The sequence below is a fragment of the Dipodomys spectabilis genome, unplaced genomic scaffold, assembly GCF_019054845.1.
Source record: "Dipodomys spectabilis isolate Male_0828 unplaced genomic scaffold, ASM1905484v1 ptg000026l, whole genome shotgun sequence".
NCBI classification, from domain to species: Eukaryota; Metazoa; Chordata; class Mammalia; order Rodentia; family Heteromyidae; genus Dipodomys; species Dipodomys spectabilis.
Window position 1 is genome coordinate 12526261 of NW_024870703.1, and position 18317 is coordinate 12544577.

Genomic DNA, 18317 nt, shown 5'->3' on the forward strand with positions numbered 1-18317 from the left:
ATGATTCTCATCATCTACTCTGGAACTTTTACTTCTTTTAGTTGTGAGATTCTTGAAACTGAGGCCCTAGACTTTAGGAGAAATTAATATGGGAATTCAGGATTTAAAAATAATATATCAACTTCCTAGTGCTTGTTTCTGTGCATGTTTCCAGTTCAGAAACCCTCGTTCAGACTCATACAACAAAGGTTTTGCCCCTAATCAGTTACCATATAAACAAGATTAAGGAGCTACAGAGCCCAGTTAAGAGCCCTTTCCCTACCCCAACGAGTCCAAGATGTGTTAAGGGTGTTGGTTAAGGAAACAGGAAGAGGAAATGTGTGCACATTGATTCCTGTCTTTTTTGCAAGCACAACCTGCAACCACCAGCGAAAACACTGATACACAATGCCTGCCTACTCTTTCTCAGGCACTTAATTTCTCTTTGAGCTGTATTCCTGAAATGCCACCCTCTACAGTCTCTGCCTCACCCTTCCAAACGCACACCACTTCTGTGCTTCTTGCCCTGGGTTTACTCTTCTGTCACCTGAGTCTGTAAAGGAAACTTTGAACCCAAAATGCACTTAGTATGATCAGCTGCAATAGGAAACTGGTTCCCTTAGTGTGCAGTGCTATCCATCAGCCTGGTCTTCTCCCTGAGACTCTCCAGTGTTCCTTTTCTAGTGGACCATACCCCTTCTCAGTTCCAGAGACTTCCCAGCCCCTTCTAAATTAATGCGGCTGAGTCTCATGAGCTCATAATTTATAGTCAGAGTTGGATTCTTTCAATACTAACTTTATCTAATAACTATTGATCAGATTCGGCCTCTTATTGTACTCCTGTGTGTTGCATAACCTCAAGGGGAAAAAACTGAGTTATTAGGAGAGAGGAGGTGCATGTCTGTATATTCTCTGCTGCCTCTCTGGGGATTAGGGAGGATAGCCATGCTGTTTGTTTGATAGCATGTAAGTGATCAGGCATCATGAATGTTGTTGAGCTATTTTACTTTCTTTTCTCCAAGACCTTTCCCATATAGTCTCTCTGTCTGTCTGTAAATGTAATTGACTTAGAACAAACAAGCCCCTGTTAGAAAGAGGAAACACAGCCACTTCCAGCTTATAAATGATTTTTATTGAGTCAGTTCTCCTGTGTGAGTCTTCTGATGCCTGGTCCCTTCTCTGAGAGCAGGTGCACAGCTGGTGATTTTTTTTCTTGCAAAGAGGCACTTTAGCCTCACACCTGCTGGGAGCTGAATTGACGCTCCTCCATAGTCCTGAACATGTTCCACTTAGAGCCTAATTTGTCTGCCCTTGTTGAAAGATAAGAAAACCTAAGATTCATCTTATTTGAAAACTGAAAGAATGGTAAGCCATCTATGACCCAACAAGGTGGAAAGGTATGCAGTTTGCATAAATAAAATCTCTTCTTGTGAAGATGGAAAAGATTCTTGGTGAGTAAACATTTTCCTAGGCAGCAAGACCTAACCAATGACAAACCTTATTGTTTCACTCTAAAATTACTGGCTTAAAAAAGATAAAGAGATCAGAGTACTTAGTTTTCACACTATATAAAATCATTTCTTATCACAGTATCAGTGAGCCAACATCACCATCAAGCCTACAAAAGACCAAATTGAACAGAAAAGAGAACCCAAGTTCCAGAATACAAGTCCTTTTTTATGCCACTGCCTGCTACCACTTTTTTTCTGAAGGCTCCTTGCAAATACTTGAAGTCATAATCTGTGAATTAACCTGATATTTTATAGATTAGAAGAAAGAGACGTATACATTAAGGTGATACTTCTAATCCTTTTCCTAAGATAGAGCCTGGTAAAATCATTTCACTATGAAATATATAAACAGGAAGACAAATCAACAGGGTGATCTTTCTCCAATAAGAGTTTCTCATTTGAAAATTTGACAGCAATCTAGTCCCAGATAAAATTCTCAGGTTTTAGAAGTACATCTCCAGATTATGAATAATTGATTCATTTTTAAAAGCCAGGGTGCTTTGCTGTTTCCCCACCCAAACCCTTGGGCAGAACCAGTAAAGGAGGACAAATTTCCAAATGCTACATCACGTGATAAGCCATCATTGGTTCCCCTGAGTAGCCTTCAGGTTTATTTGACTATATGAGATTCAAGAAAGCTGTAATACTCAAGAATAGTCATGCACACTAATTGGTCCTGGTTAAGTAACTCATTTGTTTTTTTAAGTGTCCTGATAGATCTGTTAACCTTTTTGTTCCATCTGACTCTACCCAGAATATCACATTTTATTCTGATGGAGTACTTTTTCACCCATTAGGCTTCCCATCTGACAGAGTTTCTTTTTTGCCTTATTCTTAGAACAACTAGGTCTCAATATTCCCTGCTTGAGTTGTCAGGAAGTCATTATTCTGTGGTAAAATGCTACAGAGAATGTCATGTGGAGGAATGGTAAGTATGCTGATTATACTAAGTGATGCCTAACAATGAAATCTGTTTTACAGCTACTGTGATGCATTTAATTATCTTCTATTTTTATTTTAAAATTTTTTGATAGTGATGTCAGTTCCACTGGCTTCCAAGGGAATTCAGTAATCTCCATCCTTTGAAGGTCTGCCAAACTTCCCCCATGGAAAGCAGATTGACATGGGTAAGAGATAGAAAACATCTGCCCAAGTCAAAGGCATCGTGCAGAACATAGTTGATATTCCATAGACTCATCATTTAGGCAGAGCTGTGCACCATATTCCAAAATTAACAAAGCTGAGTAAGTGAATTAGGTGTTAAACTCACCATAAAATCATTATTGGAGTACATCAAATCATGTGCATGATTCATGGATGAAAGGGCTGTTAGGGGAAAAGAACTGAAGGAGATGCCATGGGAAGGTTCATGGAAGAGAAATGCCCAAAGGAGACCTCAAGATGGGTGAAACTTAAGAAGAGGGGTCATTCTTAGGAAGAACATTATAAACAAGCAAAGCCCAAGTATATACTTCCTATATTCCCATCCTCATCATATTTCTTTTAAAACCAAGCACAAAGACTAGATTGTTTTGTTTTGTCTACACTAGGGTTTGAACTCAGGGCCTTGTGCTTGCTGGCTAAGGAGGAACTTTACCACTGGAACCATGCCTTCAAGTTCAAGGACTGGATCTTAAAATGCCTATTTCCAGGCTTGAAAGATTGGACCCACTCCTGAGGCCCACTCCAGTGGCAAAAGACATGCCTTAGGATCAGATTGCTGGATGAGTAACTCCCAGGGTTAACTATTTATTTAAAAGTATCCACTATCTTGAGGAAACTCAGGCCCACTCAGTAGTGCCTGTTCCAAGACCTGACGGGCCAGAGTAGGGACTCACAGGAGTGAGGCTGTCAGGAGGTGTTCAGAGATGTCATAAATAAGGAGGGAAAAAGCAGCACCAGACGAAACAACTTCTTACTGCCCTTGGACTTAAGCAGCACTGGGGCTGTTGTCTCACCAAAAGTGTCTGCAGGATCTTCTTCACACAGCTCTGGGGCATCTTTCCCCAGGCTGACTGCATATCCACAGCACTGAGAAGGAAAGCCCCCAGCAAACAGACAAGAGAGTATAAATCTCCCTGAAGCATCTTGGCAAAGAATTCTTTTTTTTCCAACCACATTTGCAGAACCTGAGACTGCAAGAGGTTCTAGCTTACGTAGTAGGAAAACCAACCCAAGTAGAAACAAACATCCTCAGAAGTTTTCTCAAATACCTTTAAAAGTCTGGACTTAACAAACAGGCCGAGTTCCCAGGGGTGGTTTCTGGACTGTCCATCCCTCAGGGAACATCCACACTATCCCCAGAGTGAGCTCTTACCCTTTAGGGCACATAAAGAAAATGGTCTAATCTCAGCACAACTTAAGGCCCTAACATTAACAGTACAAATAACCTCATAAAGTAGGTTGTGGTTTTTTTTTTAATGATCCTTGCATTACTTTTGGAGTTTGAAAAATCTCAACAAAGAAACACTTTGTTGTGCTTCCAAGGAAAATTCTAGCTTTAATACAAGCCACACACACACACACACACACACACACACACACACACAAAATGTGCATCAAAACCCCAAAAGATGTGGTCATCACACTCATGTCCAGCCTTGTTTGTAAGTGAAATAGGCAAAGCCTGATAAATTCAATCTACTCTAAAACAATTCATCCTCTACCTGGTTTCCTCAGAATTAGAAATCCAGTTCTAAACATGGGTTCCTTTGGGTGAGAGATCATGTTAGGTATGGAGTTTTGGAATGATATTCCAGAAGTAATAATTGAGAGCCACCAGGAGTGGGATGTGAACTCACTTATAAGATACTTACAATAAGAACACAGGTCCCTAACAACTAAACTAGGACCAAGGAGCAAGAAAGTTGAGGAATGATTTCACTTAACACACAATTTTTCTTGTGATCAAGAAGGAAAGGAAGAGGGAAAGGAGCGGGGGGGGGGGGGGGGGGGGGGGGGGGGGGGGGATTGGAAGTAGAAAAGAGGGGGGAGGGGAAGAATGAAAAGAAAAAGGAAGAAAATAACAAAGAGTGAAATCTGCTTTCTAAGAGATTTGCCTATCACAAATGTGAATTGCAGTTCTCACCAGAGATGATAAAAGTAATTTTGGTTGGTCTCTCTGTTGCTGGAGAAACACAGGAAAGTAGTGCGATTAAATCTAATTTCAAATCAACCACAGTAGATAGTAGGGAAGATTGATGCAAACTTCTCAGTGACTGATATGGTTCTTCAAGGCATGCCTCTGATACCAAATGTTGGTGTTTCTAAATTGCTATCTGATCATCCTTCTGCCTTTCTGCTCTTTAGCAGCACAGATTGTGGTTTTAGATAACTTGTTTATTCTTTTTCTGCATCTGAAGACAAGCCATTAGCTACAGAAACCATGAATCTTGTAAAAGCCTGAAACATTAAAAATTACATATTGAAATTTTTAGTTAGCAGTCATGTACAGACATACCTTTGTAAAGAAAGCAGGGGCGTTGTAAAAGTGAGAGAAGAAAACGGGTAATTATCTTCTAACCTGTACTCCCATGGCATGAAAATGAGTTGGGGCTGGGATTAAACAAGAAGCAAAACATTTACGATGCTCTGGCAGCAGATCTTTTTGCCCTAAATGGCAAGAAGGAAGAGCAATGAATACAATCTTAGATATTAGATTAGCATGCAATAAAGCTCTCCCATCACAGGGTCAGACCACAGCTCCTCTGACCAAATAAAGCACTGTTGTTAGGCCTCACTGAGCAGTAATGCCCCTCTGCTTTTAAAACACAAAATACTGGATTTACTGTTGATTAAAACTGTTCATGTTCAACACGCTGGCTCTAAACTTTATAATGACAATAGACATCAGCCATCTTATGTAACTGACTGGAAAACTTAAGTGTGACAATAGGACACAGAAAAGAAGTTGATTTGGTAGTTTAAAAAACAACAACAAAAAAAAAAACCAAGAAACAAGACCTTCCTACCAAAGCTCAAGCTCCTGGAAATTGCTCTAAACAGAGGTAAACAAAGCATTGAAAGTGAGGGACTTCCTGGAGGAAGTCCCACCCTTCCACCCTACCACGAAGGAGGAATGAATAGGAGAAAGTCTTCTGTCTAGGCATTCTACCCCAGACCATCCTAAGCTTCATCTCTCCAGGGAGAATCAGCAACTCCCCACCCCCACCCTCCTTATCCTTTCCCCTCAAGCTGTGGGTGATGACCCAGCTATCTGTCATCAGAATGATTTGGAGGATGTGATCCTGCCTGGACACACCCAGGAAAGACATCTTTGAGGCTCTTGACCTTCCACAAAAGCTCCCTGTGGAAGTTGACTTCACTATGAAAATATCAAATGACATTATGTGTGTAATATACCTGTAATAAGCTGAATAATGGCTCCCAAAGATAAGAGGTTCTCCTTCCTAGGATACATAAACACCACTCTATTTGAAAAGGGGGACTTTATAGAGATGATGAGCTTAGGGTCTTGAAGTGGGAGATCAGCCTGGACTATCCATCGGCCCTCATTGTAATTACAATGGTCTGTCTTCTTTAAGAAGAGAAGCAAAGGGAAACTGGACCCACAGAAAAGCAGGAGACAATGTGAGCACAAAGACAGAGATTGGACTGATGCTTACCCAGGTCAAGGAACCCTAACAGCCACTCAAAGATTGATGAGTCTAGGAACAGATTTCCCCTAAAGTTTCCAGACAGAGCCATGCCCTGCTAACAGCTTGATTACAGCTTGTGATGTTGATTTCTGACTTTTCTAAAACTATGGGAGAATTTGTTTTAAGCTAATAAGTTGGTAGTGATCTGTTAAAGCTACCATCAAAAAATCTAAACAATACTCAAGCACTGTAAAGACTACAGAAAAAAAGGAGAATATTGAGAGTAGAAAATGTTATGGACTGAATCATGGTCTCTTAAATTCATATAATGAAGCCCTAATTCCAGAGGTGACTGTACTTGGAGCCACGACTCAAAAAGGGTAAGGGAAGTTGAATAAGCTCATCAAAGTAGGAGGGCCCTCATAAGGAGAAAGAAAAGCCATGAGGGGTGTTACAGAGGACACAATAAGAAGGCAGCCACCTGCAAGTCTAGGAGATAGATTCTTAAGAGAAATCAGCTCTGCTGGCCCCTTGATCTTGGACGTCCATCCTCCAGAATTGTAAGAAAATTAATTTCTGTTATTTAAGCCCATCCAATCTGTTGTATTTTGCTATGGCTTCCCTACCAACTAACATGGAGCTTTAAAAAAAAAAAACACTTTAAATTGGCCGGTTCTTTAAGGAGATAAGGCTAAGAGAACCTTCTCTCTCCACCCCTGACCCCACTCTCCATAGTAAGAAAAGGAATTGCACTGATTTAGAGGTGCTTTTACTAGCAGCAAAGAAGGGAAGACTATTCCAGGCAGGAGCAAAGGCTAAGGCTAAACTGGCACCCCCAATGGCTGCTGACAGGTATGGGTGAGCATGGAGAGCAGATTTAGGGGAGGCGTAGGGGAATAAAAAATTTACAACATATTTGTTTCCAGCTCTAGATAACATTAGATACAGGCAGAGGCTAGATCCAATCCCTATCACCTAGACAACAGCAAAGAGGAGGGAGAAAGCTTGCGGATGGGTGGGTTGTGGCTGGTCGTTGCTAGGGAGATGGTCTTCTAGTAACTCCGCCTAAGATGCCAGGCCAAGTTAAACAGGCCTTCCCAGACAGCAAAGGGCAACTCAAAGAAGAGGCCACAGGGTTCACTGAGAGCCGACAGTTATGTGAGGCATGTTTCAACGCTGCTCAGAAAGGTGGCTGCCAAAAATCAGCCACTGGGCTGGAATGGAACCCCAGAATGGTATCTTCCCACCTCAGGAAACCCCTACCCCCTGCTACCCCTAAAGTGATGATATTGCAACAGTACCATAGTCGGGACACAAAAGGGCTGGCTAGTAGTCCAGGCTCCACTTAACCTGACTGATACTGAGATTCCATGCTCAGCACCCTGTCATACATTTGACACCCAATATCTGTCCTGTGGAAGATGATGAAGGCCCCGGGGTGCCTTGACTCACTGTCCCTCTGGTTATATATGACACAAGCTGGAGCTCCTTAGAGGATTCAGAGTCCTGGGTCCTGGGTGTGGCACAAGCAGGTGGAGGAGAAAGGGAAGTCTTCAAGAGGATTGGAAAGTCACAATAAATAGAGGTCAGGACTGCTCTGGAGACAGCAGCAGGAGCACAGAAAATCCTTCACTTCCAAGGTGGTCAGGAACCCAGGTCGGAGAAGCTCAGGCGTCCTGAAGCCAAATGATGAGTGGAAATGGATGGACACAGAACAGGTTTCAGTCTGGGAGGAGCAGCACAGGTGGCTGTCTATTAGTCTCACTGCCTGAGGACTTCTGTGGAGAACACTCAGGGGCCTCTCTCTGAAAACCAAGCCCAGCCTGTGAGTCACTACCACACCTCTGGAGGGCCATTGACAACCAGTGCTCCATTTCGTCCTCGCCTTCACTGAAGCCACTGTCCTCTGGAGGCCCCATGATTCTGCCACTCAGCCTGTGTTTTGACACAAATCAAATCTGACATTTGACATCCCTAAAGTCACAGCTACTTCCCCTACCAGCTCCTTGCCTCCTCTGTAGCAGGAGACTACAGCACCACAGGTATTGTTTCTCCCCTGGTTCCCTGGTGGTCTTCTTTCTCCATCTCTTAGCATGCCACTCTGAATCCTTCCTAGCTATCATTCCCTTTTTTCCCCTTTCACTACTGCACACCAGCTAAATGACCCAGAACAGTCACCTATATAAAGTCCTGGAGATAAAGACCCAACTGCTAAGCATGTGTCCTTTACGCCAAGTTGGGAACAGGATAGGATTGGGGGCTTTAGGAGGTGGTCTATCTTCTCTTGGTGAATCAGTAGGTCTTTAATTCACCACCAAGTAAGCATTCACCTGTGGGCCACCTAAAAGTATTCTGGCTCTTTAAAAAAAGATTAGGCAATCTTAATAGCCTGCAAGTCTATGTTAATTGATCTTATCACAGCTCACAATGGAACAGAAACAAACCGTGATCTATCAACAAGCCATAAAGCATTTTTGGTATTTATAGCCTTCTCTCAAAGACCGCCAAAGGAAATACAACAATCCACATTTCTTTCCAAATTTTCTTGGAGAGTGTGAAGGACAAGACTATGACTAAATATAATTTTTAATCAATTATATTACATAATAACTTTGTCCATAATCTCAGGAGAGGTCTTGATTTTAAATCCTCATTTCTACTCACACTGTTTTAGGAGCCTTTGATTTCAATACTAGCCACTCTTTTTAAAAAAAAAATTCTAAAATTACCTTCAGGTAGTTGTACAAAGGAATTTCCATTTAACAAATCAGTTTATGAACACAATATATCTTGATCAATGTCACCCCCATTCTCACCCATCCCTCCTCTATCGCTCTTCTTAATTTTGTAGGATATACATTGGATTCCTGACCACTGCTGTCCTCTCTGAAGTTACCATTGTAACCATAATCCTTTCCAGGTCCCCACAGCTAAGGGACAAAGTTAAAATTCCTTATATATGACATTCAGAGCCCTTCCACTCCTGTTTCTGGCTTTGTCTCTAGCTTCTTTCACACCACTGGCCCCACCCACTCTGCTTCTACTCAGTTAATGGCTGTGGAACTCCCCAAATTCCTGACTTTTCAAACTATGTGTCTTTGCCTGAGCTTCCTTTTCCCAGCACAATAATACCTCTGTCAGAGATGCCCCACCCCCTGAAGGTTGCATTACAGTCTCCAGCAGCCAGCTGTTCCATTCTTGACCCCATCTCCCTACTCAAGGCCTATTCAGTGGACCTCCCACCATGCCATCCATGTCCAAATCTATCTTTCTCATAAGCCCATGTAATAATCCTAATGCCCACTCTGGTACAAGAACTATTGTTGAATGAAGGTAAGGGCAGTAGAATGAATAAAAGTAGAGACTAAATCCCAGCACCAGGGGCTCATACCTGTAATCCTAGCTACTCAGGAGGCTGAGATCTGAGCATCACAGTTCAAAACTGGCCAAGGTATTTACCCTAATGCTCACAAACAAGACCATACTAAAGCTACCAGCACAACTATGTTTACTGCAGCATTATTTACCATAGCTAAGATATAGAACCAACCCAGATGCCCCTCAGTAGATGACTGGATCAAGAAAATGTGATATATATACATATATATATATATAATATGGCATATTATATATAACATGCAATTCTATGCCTCCATCAGAAAAAAATGACATCACCCCATTTGTTAGGAAATGGAAAGACTTGGAAAAAATTATATTAAGTGAAGTAAGCCAGGCCCAAAGACACATAGGTCCCATGGTTTCCCTTATTTGCAATAACTAGTATGTCTAGGATAAGCAGAAAAGGTCAAAAGCTATGTAGATATGACCATATAAGATGATGTTAAGCGAATGAACCCCAAGATAGGGACACAAGTGGTTTTTCCTTTCTTGCTATTGTTTCTAATGTATTTATAATGTACCATGTGATATTTTGTTTCTTTGTATGTTCCTCCCCTCATGGTATAACCCCTGTTTTCACTGTATTTGATGTAGGTACCCTGTATCTTGTATATACACTTCTCTAATTTGAGGAGGGAAGGGAAAAAACAAAATGCTTAAAGAGGGATACATGTTTGACCCATTGTAACAATGACATGTACAAGACACTAATTATGTTGAAAAACGAACTTTACAATCTAGGTGGGGGGGGGGGGGACAGTGTAGAGGTGGGAGGGAAGGGATGGTGGGGGAAAACAAAGGAGGAGGCAACAATGCTTGATAGGAAATGTACTCATTATCTTGCTCATGTAGCTGTAACCCCTCTGTACAGTATTTTTACAATAAAAAATGTATTTAAAAAAAACTGGCCCAGGCAGAAAAGTCCCCATAAGATATAATCTCCATTTAACCACTCAAAAAACTGGAAGTGGAGTTATGGCTCAATTGGTAGAGTGCTAGCCTGGAGCACAAAGGGACAGTGCCAGGCCCTGAATTCAAGCCCCACCCCTGGCAAAAAACAATTTTTTTTAATAAAAAGTAAAGACTAAATGTTCATCTTTTTTTTTTTTTTTTTTACTATTCCACAAGATATAGCTTCTCAGAGGTCACAAAAAGATTTTTCGAGGAAAAGAGAGCAATATACTATGCATTTTTCAAATATATTAAAAGGAAGAGACTAAAAAGACCAACCAAAATCATTCTGGCTAAGTTTGGATACTTGGCTGGTATCTATGGCTTACTATGTAAGCAATACGTTGAAATTTGCCTTTGCTGGTCATTTTGGAGATGGTTTCTAACAAACTCTTCTGCCCAGGCTGCTTTTGGAAAACAATCCTCTGGATCTCAGCCTCCAAAGTAGACAGGATGCTAGGCATAAGCCACCATTACCTGGCCACAACCAAAACCTTTTAAAAGCATGTGTACCTTTTAAAAGCGTATGTTTCCACAAATCTGGATTTGTCTTTCATATTTAGAGGTTTTAGCTATTTACCTTGTAAAAGAAAATAGTGCACTATAGAAAACTGTTATCATATACTAAAGAAAATAAAGTCATTCTAGCAGATTTTTAAAACGTGGTTGGCTTCAAGGACAAGAATGTGATTTGGATCTTGTAAGCACTTAAGCGTTCTGAACAAGCCTAAACAAACATTTTTAATCAGTGTTAGTGCTTTAAGAGAATTTTAATCTGCTGCTTAGGAGGCACTAATGTACAAGTTGGCAAAAAAGAAAACAAAAACCTGTCACCTTTACCACACATTATCTAAATGCACTAAAAAAAAATATTTCAGGTTCCCTGACATGCTGTGTATGAACACATAATAGGATAGGAATTTTATATCCTAATTGGTGACATTGACTAGTTCAAGGACAGACTAACACTGTCATGCTTAAGGAAATACAAATTATGCGCCATAGCAGAGGGGAATAATATGTAAAACAGTTAACTGTAGTGCCTCATATGAAGCCACAAATAGATCTTTGAGTATCTAAAAGTGTTTAAAAGGTATAAAACGTGATTCTAGTTCAATAGCCTCTAGTCAAATATATACCTATAGGTCAGGCATGGTGACATATGCTTATAATCCTAATACTGAAGAGGTGGGAACAGGACAATCATGAGTTTGAGGCTACCTTAAACTACTTACCAAGTTCTGACTGAGCAATATCCCAATCCAGAAAGAAAAGGAAGAAAGGAAAAAAGGAAGGAAGGAAGGAAGGAAGGAAGGAAGGAAGGAAGGAAGGAAGGAAGGAAGGAAGGAAGGAAGGAAGGGAGGGAGGGAGGGAGGGAGGGAGGGAGGGAGGGAGGGAGGGAGGGAGGGAGGGAGGGAAGGAGGGAGGGGAAACAAAGAAAGAAACAATGAAAGGGAAAAGAGAAAGGAGAGAGAATGAAAGAGAAAGAAGGAAGGAGGGAAGAGAAAGGAGGAAGGAAGGAAGGAAGAAAAAGAGAGAATCATGAGTTTGAGGCTACCTTAAACTACTTACCAAGTTCTGGACTGAGCTATATCTCAATCCAGAAAGAAGAGAAAAGAAAAGAAAAGAAAGAAGAAAGAAAGAAAGAGAGAGAGAGAGAGAGAGAGAGAGAGAGAGGGAAGGAGGAAAGGAGGGAGAGAAGGAGGGAGGGAGGAAAGAAAAACAAAAAGAAAAGACAGGAAAAACAAAGCAAATGTAAGCACGTAGCCCTGAACTACAATAGCACTCAGAACTCATCCAACATTTCAGCTGCCACAGGCCACAGGACACTTGATCCACAGGCAAGTGGAGAGTTAAACAGCCAAGTTCTAACCAGGGGCACACACATGGACAGCGCACCTAGAACTCCATTTGTGCTCATCTGAGCATCACCGCATTCCTGGCATACCATAAACAGATCATCTGGACACAAGATGTGCATATGAAGTCAAGCTTCCCTTTCTCATAATTCATGGGTTTTATAACTCCTAAGGCAAGGAACAAATTATATGTAAACATGATTCCTATGCATTATATCAAAATGTTCATCAGGGGGGTGTGTGTCTGGGTGTTGTAGATATATGTGTGTAGACAGTATGCAGAGACAATGACTAGGTAAGAAAGATAGATATCAATAGTAGGTCACAGCAGGGAAAAGGTGGCAAAATCTTCTGCTTGCAAAGTTGAGTGGTGTTCAGTACCACAAAACATTAAGTTGACTATTGAAAATGAGATCGAAATATGAGGAAAACACTCTGAATTGCACAAACCTGAAGGAGATAGGAGAAAAGAAAGCAAGAGTGACACCAAAAAAGAAATATCAAGTGCCACCAAGCACAGAGTCATCCATTGAATGTCGGTCTCTGTTTTTTGTTTTTTTGGAGGGGGGTTTGTTTGTTTTTGGTTTTGTTGCAGGGTCCTTGTCTAAACAAGCACTTTGAAGCCTAAAGATTTTTCAATGAAATTCCAGACTAATGGGTAAAGAAGAGGTGTTTACTTATTTATTTACTATCTCGTCAGTGTGGGTGATGGTATTGTATCTTAGACAGCCTGCTTCCTGCAGATGCCAGAAGCAGCTCTTTTGTTCTTTCTTGTCTGCTGAGTGAATGGCACTGTAGCATGGCATTATTTAGGAGAACAGGATAGGGACAGCACTATGACTCTCGCATTGGCTCTGAAGAATGCACTCCTCACAAAACCAACCTCTTCTGCCTCTGCAATTCCTTAATGTCATTTATTTAAAGCAAGTTATGTGATCACTGGCCATCCACCCCATCCTTCCTAGCACCCAGGAATCCCAGCTTCCACAGGACTCCCTCAAGAGTTGGTTCTGTGCTTTGTGGATGATGACACAGAAGCAAGTCTTGCCCAGAATATACAGGAAAATGTGAATGCTCATTCATTTTCTAATCCTTTTAAATTCACTGCCTGGTATTCTACAGCATAAATACAGCCCAGCATTTTCCAACCAGATCTCCTCTTGAACTCCTTAGGGACATGGCTGCATTCCTCCAACATGATGCTTTTGTGCATTGACAGCATCCCTGTCTTTCATGCACCACCTCTAGTGGGAAGAGGAGGGAGAGGTCATGGGTAGAAAAAGAAGAGTGATGCCATTTGTGGCGAGGAATGTCCACTCTCACCAACACAGCTTAAGTGTGGAGACTTCAATGTCCACACATGGATGAGAGGCAAGAGACAGCATCAACCAGAGTCTGCTTGCATCACAGAACTATCACAGAACAAAGCCATGCTCACCTCTGGCCATGCTGAGGAAGGGAGCTGGGCCATCCCAGCGGAACAATGCCACCTCCGCCACCCTGGGAGGCAACAGACTAGAAGCTGCCATCCACTGGAACAAGGAGGGGCAAGGGCTGATGCATAGGCCTCACATGGGCCTCAAGTCCAGGGGTTGGCAGTAGATCGTAGGCCCCTTGGAGCCCTGAATTTGTGCATCTTGTAAGAGGCAGAGATGTCAAAAACAGCACATTGCACTTACATGGTGGCCCAACTGCAGAGTCTCCACAAAGAATGGGTTACCCTGAAGAGCGATGCTTTGTCAGCACCCTCCTATAATTAGGGCAGGCTGAGGTCCCTGAGCATCATGCAGAGTCCTGGACCTCCTTGGCCAGCCTCAACTGAGTACTAAGGAGTACAGATAGATAAAAGAACACAACAAACAAGAGACAGGAATCAGGGTCCCACCTCAGCACATCCCATCCAATAGCATTGCTGAATGCTGAAAACTCTGAAAAATACTGAGGAAGGACCTACAGAGCATGGTGGAGTGGGGGAAGGGAGAGTTTGGGAATGGTAAGGACCAGGGCAGACATCTAGGGTCCAAAGACTATCCTTATATCTGCTACAAACCTTAAGAGTCATAGAAGAATCCAGACACCTAAGTGTCTAATATAGAGCTACTGATGGGCAGCGTCTGATTTCAACCCAAACAACCTCATCTTAACAGCTGAGTTCTCAGCTGCAAGGTTATCTAAAAAAGATTATCAACTTTGTATTCAAACAGACCTGGGTTTGAATCACTGTTATAACAAATACCAATCTCATTTCAGGGTTGTTTGCAGGGAAGGACCAGTGATAAAGTCTTTAGACTTCCATGTCCATAGTCTTGTCGCAATCACTCAGTTCCATAGTGGGAGAGCAGTTGTAGGCAATGTGTAAGTGAATGAGTGTTATTTTCATCTGATACAGCTAGCTATCAGGCTGAATTTGGCCTGCTGGTCTTTGTTTATCAACTACTTGTCTGGATATTTAACTTACTTAATGACAATAAAGATTTTATAGTAATTACATGTACTTGGTAAATATTTAGTACTTGCTGTTATTATACTGACTAAATGACTGCATGTTAAATTTGATGGTTTAAAGTTTAGTTTAAGGTTTAGTATGCCTGCCATTTCCTACAAGTGTCATTAATTTGCAGTGACTCCAGGGGAAATCATGAGTGAATAAATGCTTCTTGAATACTTGAATTCTTCCTCTTAACTGTCATTTTTCCAAAAAATTTAAGATTTACTTCCCACTTAAACCTTCCATTATCTTTGCAATGTGAGTCAAAAGGAGTGGTGATGATAAACTAAAAATTATGATGATGAGCACCAAATATAGGTACCAAAAAAAGATATTTGGGCATAGTTTTAATATCTATTTAAAATGTTTCCATTTCTTCATGTTTGTAATTCAGTAATATAAAATAGTGAGTTTCAGCTATCATAAGTCAATTTTTGATATCTGCATTTTAAACTTAAAATTATACTTGTATAATATATACGGTTTTATTATTGTCATGTATTTGTAATTCCTATAGCTATTTATAGCATTGTTGATTTGGAATTTCCAGAGCATTTTTAGCAGCATTTTTGGCTTTGGTAGATGCTGCCTTCCTCCATTCTATTCCTGTGTTTTAGAACAGTTACCATCCAGTGTCAGGGGGTTATGGGTCTTGGCACTGTGAGCTATGAGTTGAGAGGGTGGGCTGCTCTACTGGTCTTATGTCCATCTGCTATGAGGATGTTGGTCAGACAGAATGGAAGCTGTAGTGCAGAACGGCTGAGGTCAAGTATGGAAGGCTAAAAGCTATGATAATCTTGTCTCATGTGAACCATCTCTGAGGTCTAGCTATATCCTTGTCCTCTCAAGGTTTAGTAAGAAAGACACAAAATTCCCCTTTTGCCTAAGCAAGTTTCGGTTGCTCTTGGTCTATGACATCATCCTTAGTAATGTGAATTATCCCTACTTGGCTTATCCAAGGGAAATTTCCTCATCTGCCACTCACGAGTTTTGCGGTTTGGGCATCACAGAAAGAAGAGAATAGACCTCATTCAAGAGCAAGAGTCAGCTGAATGTGTTCTATTTCTTACACCCAGAAGACTAAAAACAACCAACTGGATCGAGATAAGTAACTTAAAAATCACTAGATGTAGATTTTTTTTCTGCATTTACCTTTTATACCTGCTAGAATTGGGAACACTGTACCTAATCAGAGAAAAAAGAAAACTCCAAGCTGATATCATTAGGCTAAGAGAGATAGTGGTGGGTCATCTTGCAGCATGTGATCTATACTCTGAGTTTCACAAGCAACACATAATTTTAGGAAAGCCTAGAGGAAAAAAGAAGTAGCATAACTCTATCATTCTTTGTTTTAAATATAATTTGTATTGTTATTACTAAGGTGTTATACAGGTAATGAGTTCCCATTCTTTTTAAAAACGAAGTTTATAGTTCTCTCTTGGAGTCTGGGCACACATGCCCATTCAGTAAGTAGACCTCAGCAAGTAGCTGCATAGTTACTATCCTCTTATCCTTCTGAGCAGGTTGCTTCTTATATCTGATCAGCCTATTTAGATGTCCTTAAGACTGAGAAGAATCCACTACCCAAATATAGGTCCATCTGCTTTTCAAACAGATGGTGGAAGGGAGTAAATAAGGTCTCTGAAGGCTAGACATCCGAGTGGAAGCATTGCCTAGGCTCCCCATCCTATACTTCCCCTTTTGGCAGTAGGCTTGAACTCAGAGCCTCAACTTGTTTAGACAAGTGCTCTACCATTTTATACCTCAGACTTTTTTTTACCTTAGATTTTATTTCAGATAGGATAACACTTTTATTTATTTTATATCTTTTTGTCTATGTAAACCCGGGATTGTGATTGTCAATAGAGGGAATCTAGAGCCTTCACTTTCTCAGCTTTGTTGCTTGGATGGTTTTCTATCACTTGAATCATGCCTGTAGCCCAGCTTTCTGCTGATTATATAGAAGATGGAGTCTTGTGGACTTTTCTGCCTGGGTAGACTTCAAAACACAATTCTCCAAGTATCGGCATCCAAAATAGGATTACAAGCATGAGCCACCAACAAGTAAAAAAAGCCATTTAAGGGTTCTCAGTTTCAGTTTCCTTTCTAGCAAACTGAAGTGGTGAGACTATGTCCAAGGGCTATGTAGGATAGTATATTCAAAATGAAGGTATAGAATATTCTCCTAGATTTTACAAGTGAATAACGATTTTACTTTTCTTTTTTTTGGGGGGGGGGTCCGGTTGTAGGCCCTGAACTCTGGGCCTGGGTGCTGTCCCTCAGCTCTTCAGCTCAAGGCTAGCGCTCTACCACTTGAGCCACAGCGCCACTTCTAACTTTTTTCTTTTTGCTTATATGGTGCTGAGGAATCGAACCCAGGGCCTCATGTATGCAAGGCAAGCGCTCTACCACTAAGCCACCTTCCCAGCCCCCCATTCTAATTTTCTAACCCTAAAGGGTACCAATCATTCAGTGTGAAATACTCAGTCTATTCACTTTGCCTGGAGTTAGCCCTGAGAAGACCTTTTAAAGAAGTGAAGGTAGGGTTATATAGAAAGGTAAGGTATAGATAAAGGAAGAAGGACTTTGATAGCCTTCTGAACACAGATTAAAATTGGATACTTAGGGAGTAGGGTGAAAGGATCTATAACACCAAGAATGAGGGGGTTGTGATGGAAAAGGTCCAAAAAGAATACAAGAGAAAAAATAGTTGAATGTTATCAAAGAATGGATTCAAGGCTTTCTAAAACTGTGCTCCAAAGACAAAGATACAGGACTCTCTCAGAGCCCATTGTGCTCCCTTCATTTCCCTGGGGGGCCCAAAGGACAGCAAGAATCTCTGTCCATCCCTGAGCATCTTGTAACCCGTGCACCTATGGCAGGTGGGGCGAACAGAGATCAGTGGGTCCCACTCTGTTGAGACTCATCGTTCCACAACTATACCTGACCCAGAAAACAAAAACAAAAACACAGCTATGCTCAGAGCCAGCTACACTCTATAGCTTCACGAGGCCCACTGTCTAGGGTTTTCTGAGAGTGGGCACCATTGTACCTCTGCCAGGAAGTGCCCTTGGAAGGCAAAGAAACGAAGACCAGACACCCAACTTCACAAAAACTAACAAGTGTCTGGTCCTCACAGCAGTTTGCTTGCACAGCTGTAGTGGAGCCTGAGGATCTCTGTTATCCACCAGCTTGCCAACTGTAACACTCACAGAGAACGCTCTCATAAAGGAACAGACAGACCCAAATGCCATCAGAGTCTTTCCAAAAGTGACTGGAGAATGCCCTTCCTCTCACGATTACTTAGTCCTACTACATCTATCTTCCTAATATTCCTCTGTCAAGACATTTTGAATTCCAGACAAGAAAACTGTATTTTCCGGAATCTTCCACAGTGTAACTGCCTATTAATTACCTCTGCTTTGTCAGCTGGCTTCACACACACACACACACACACACACACACACGCCCTAAATGTTTAGTCTGCAGTTTGTATAATCATTCTGCTCCATAATTATTCTCTGGAATTACT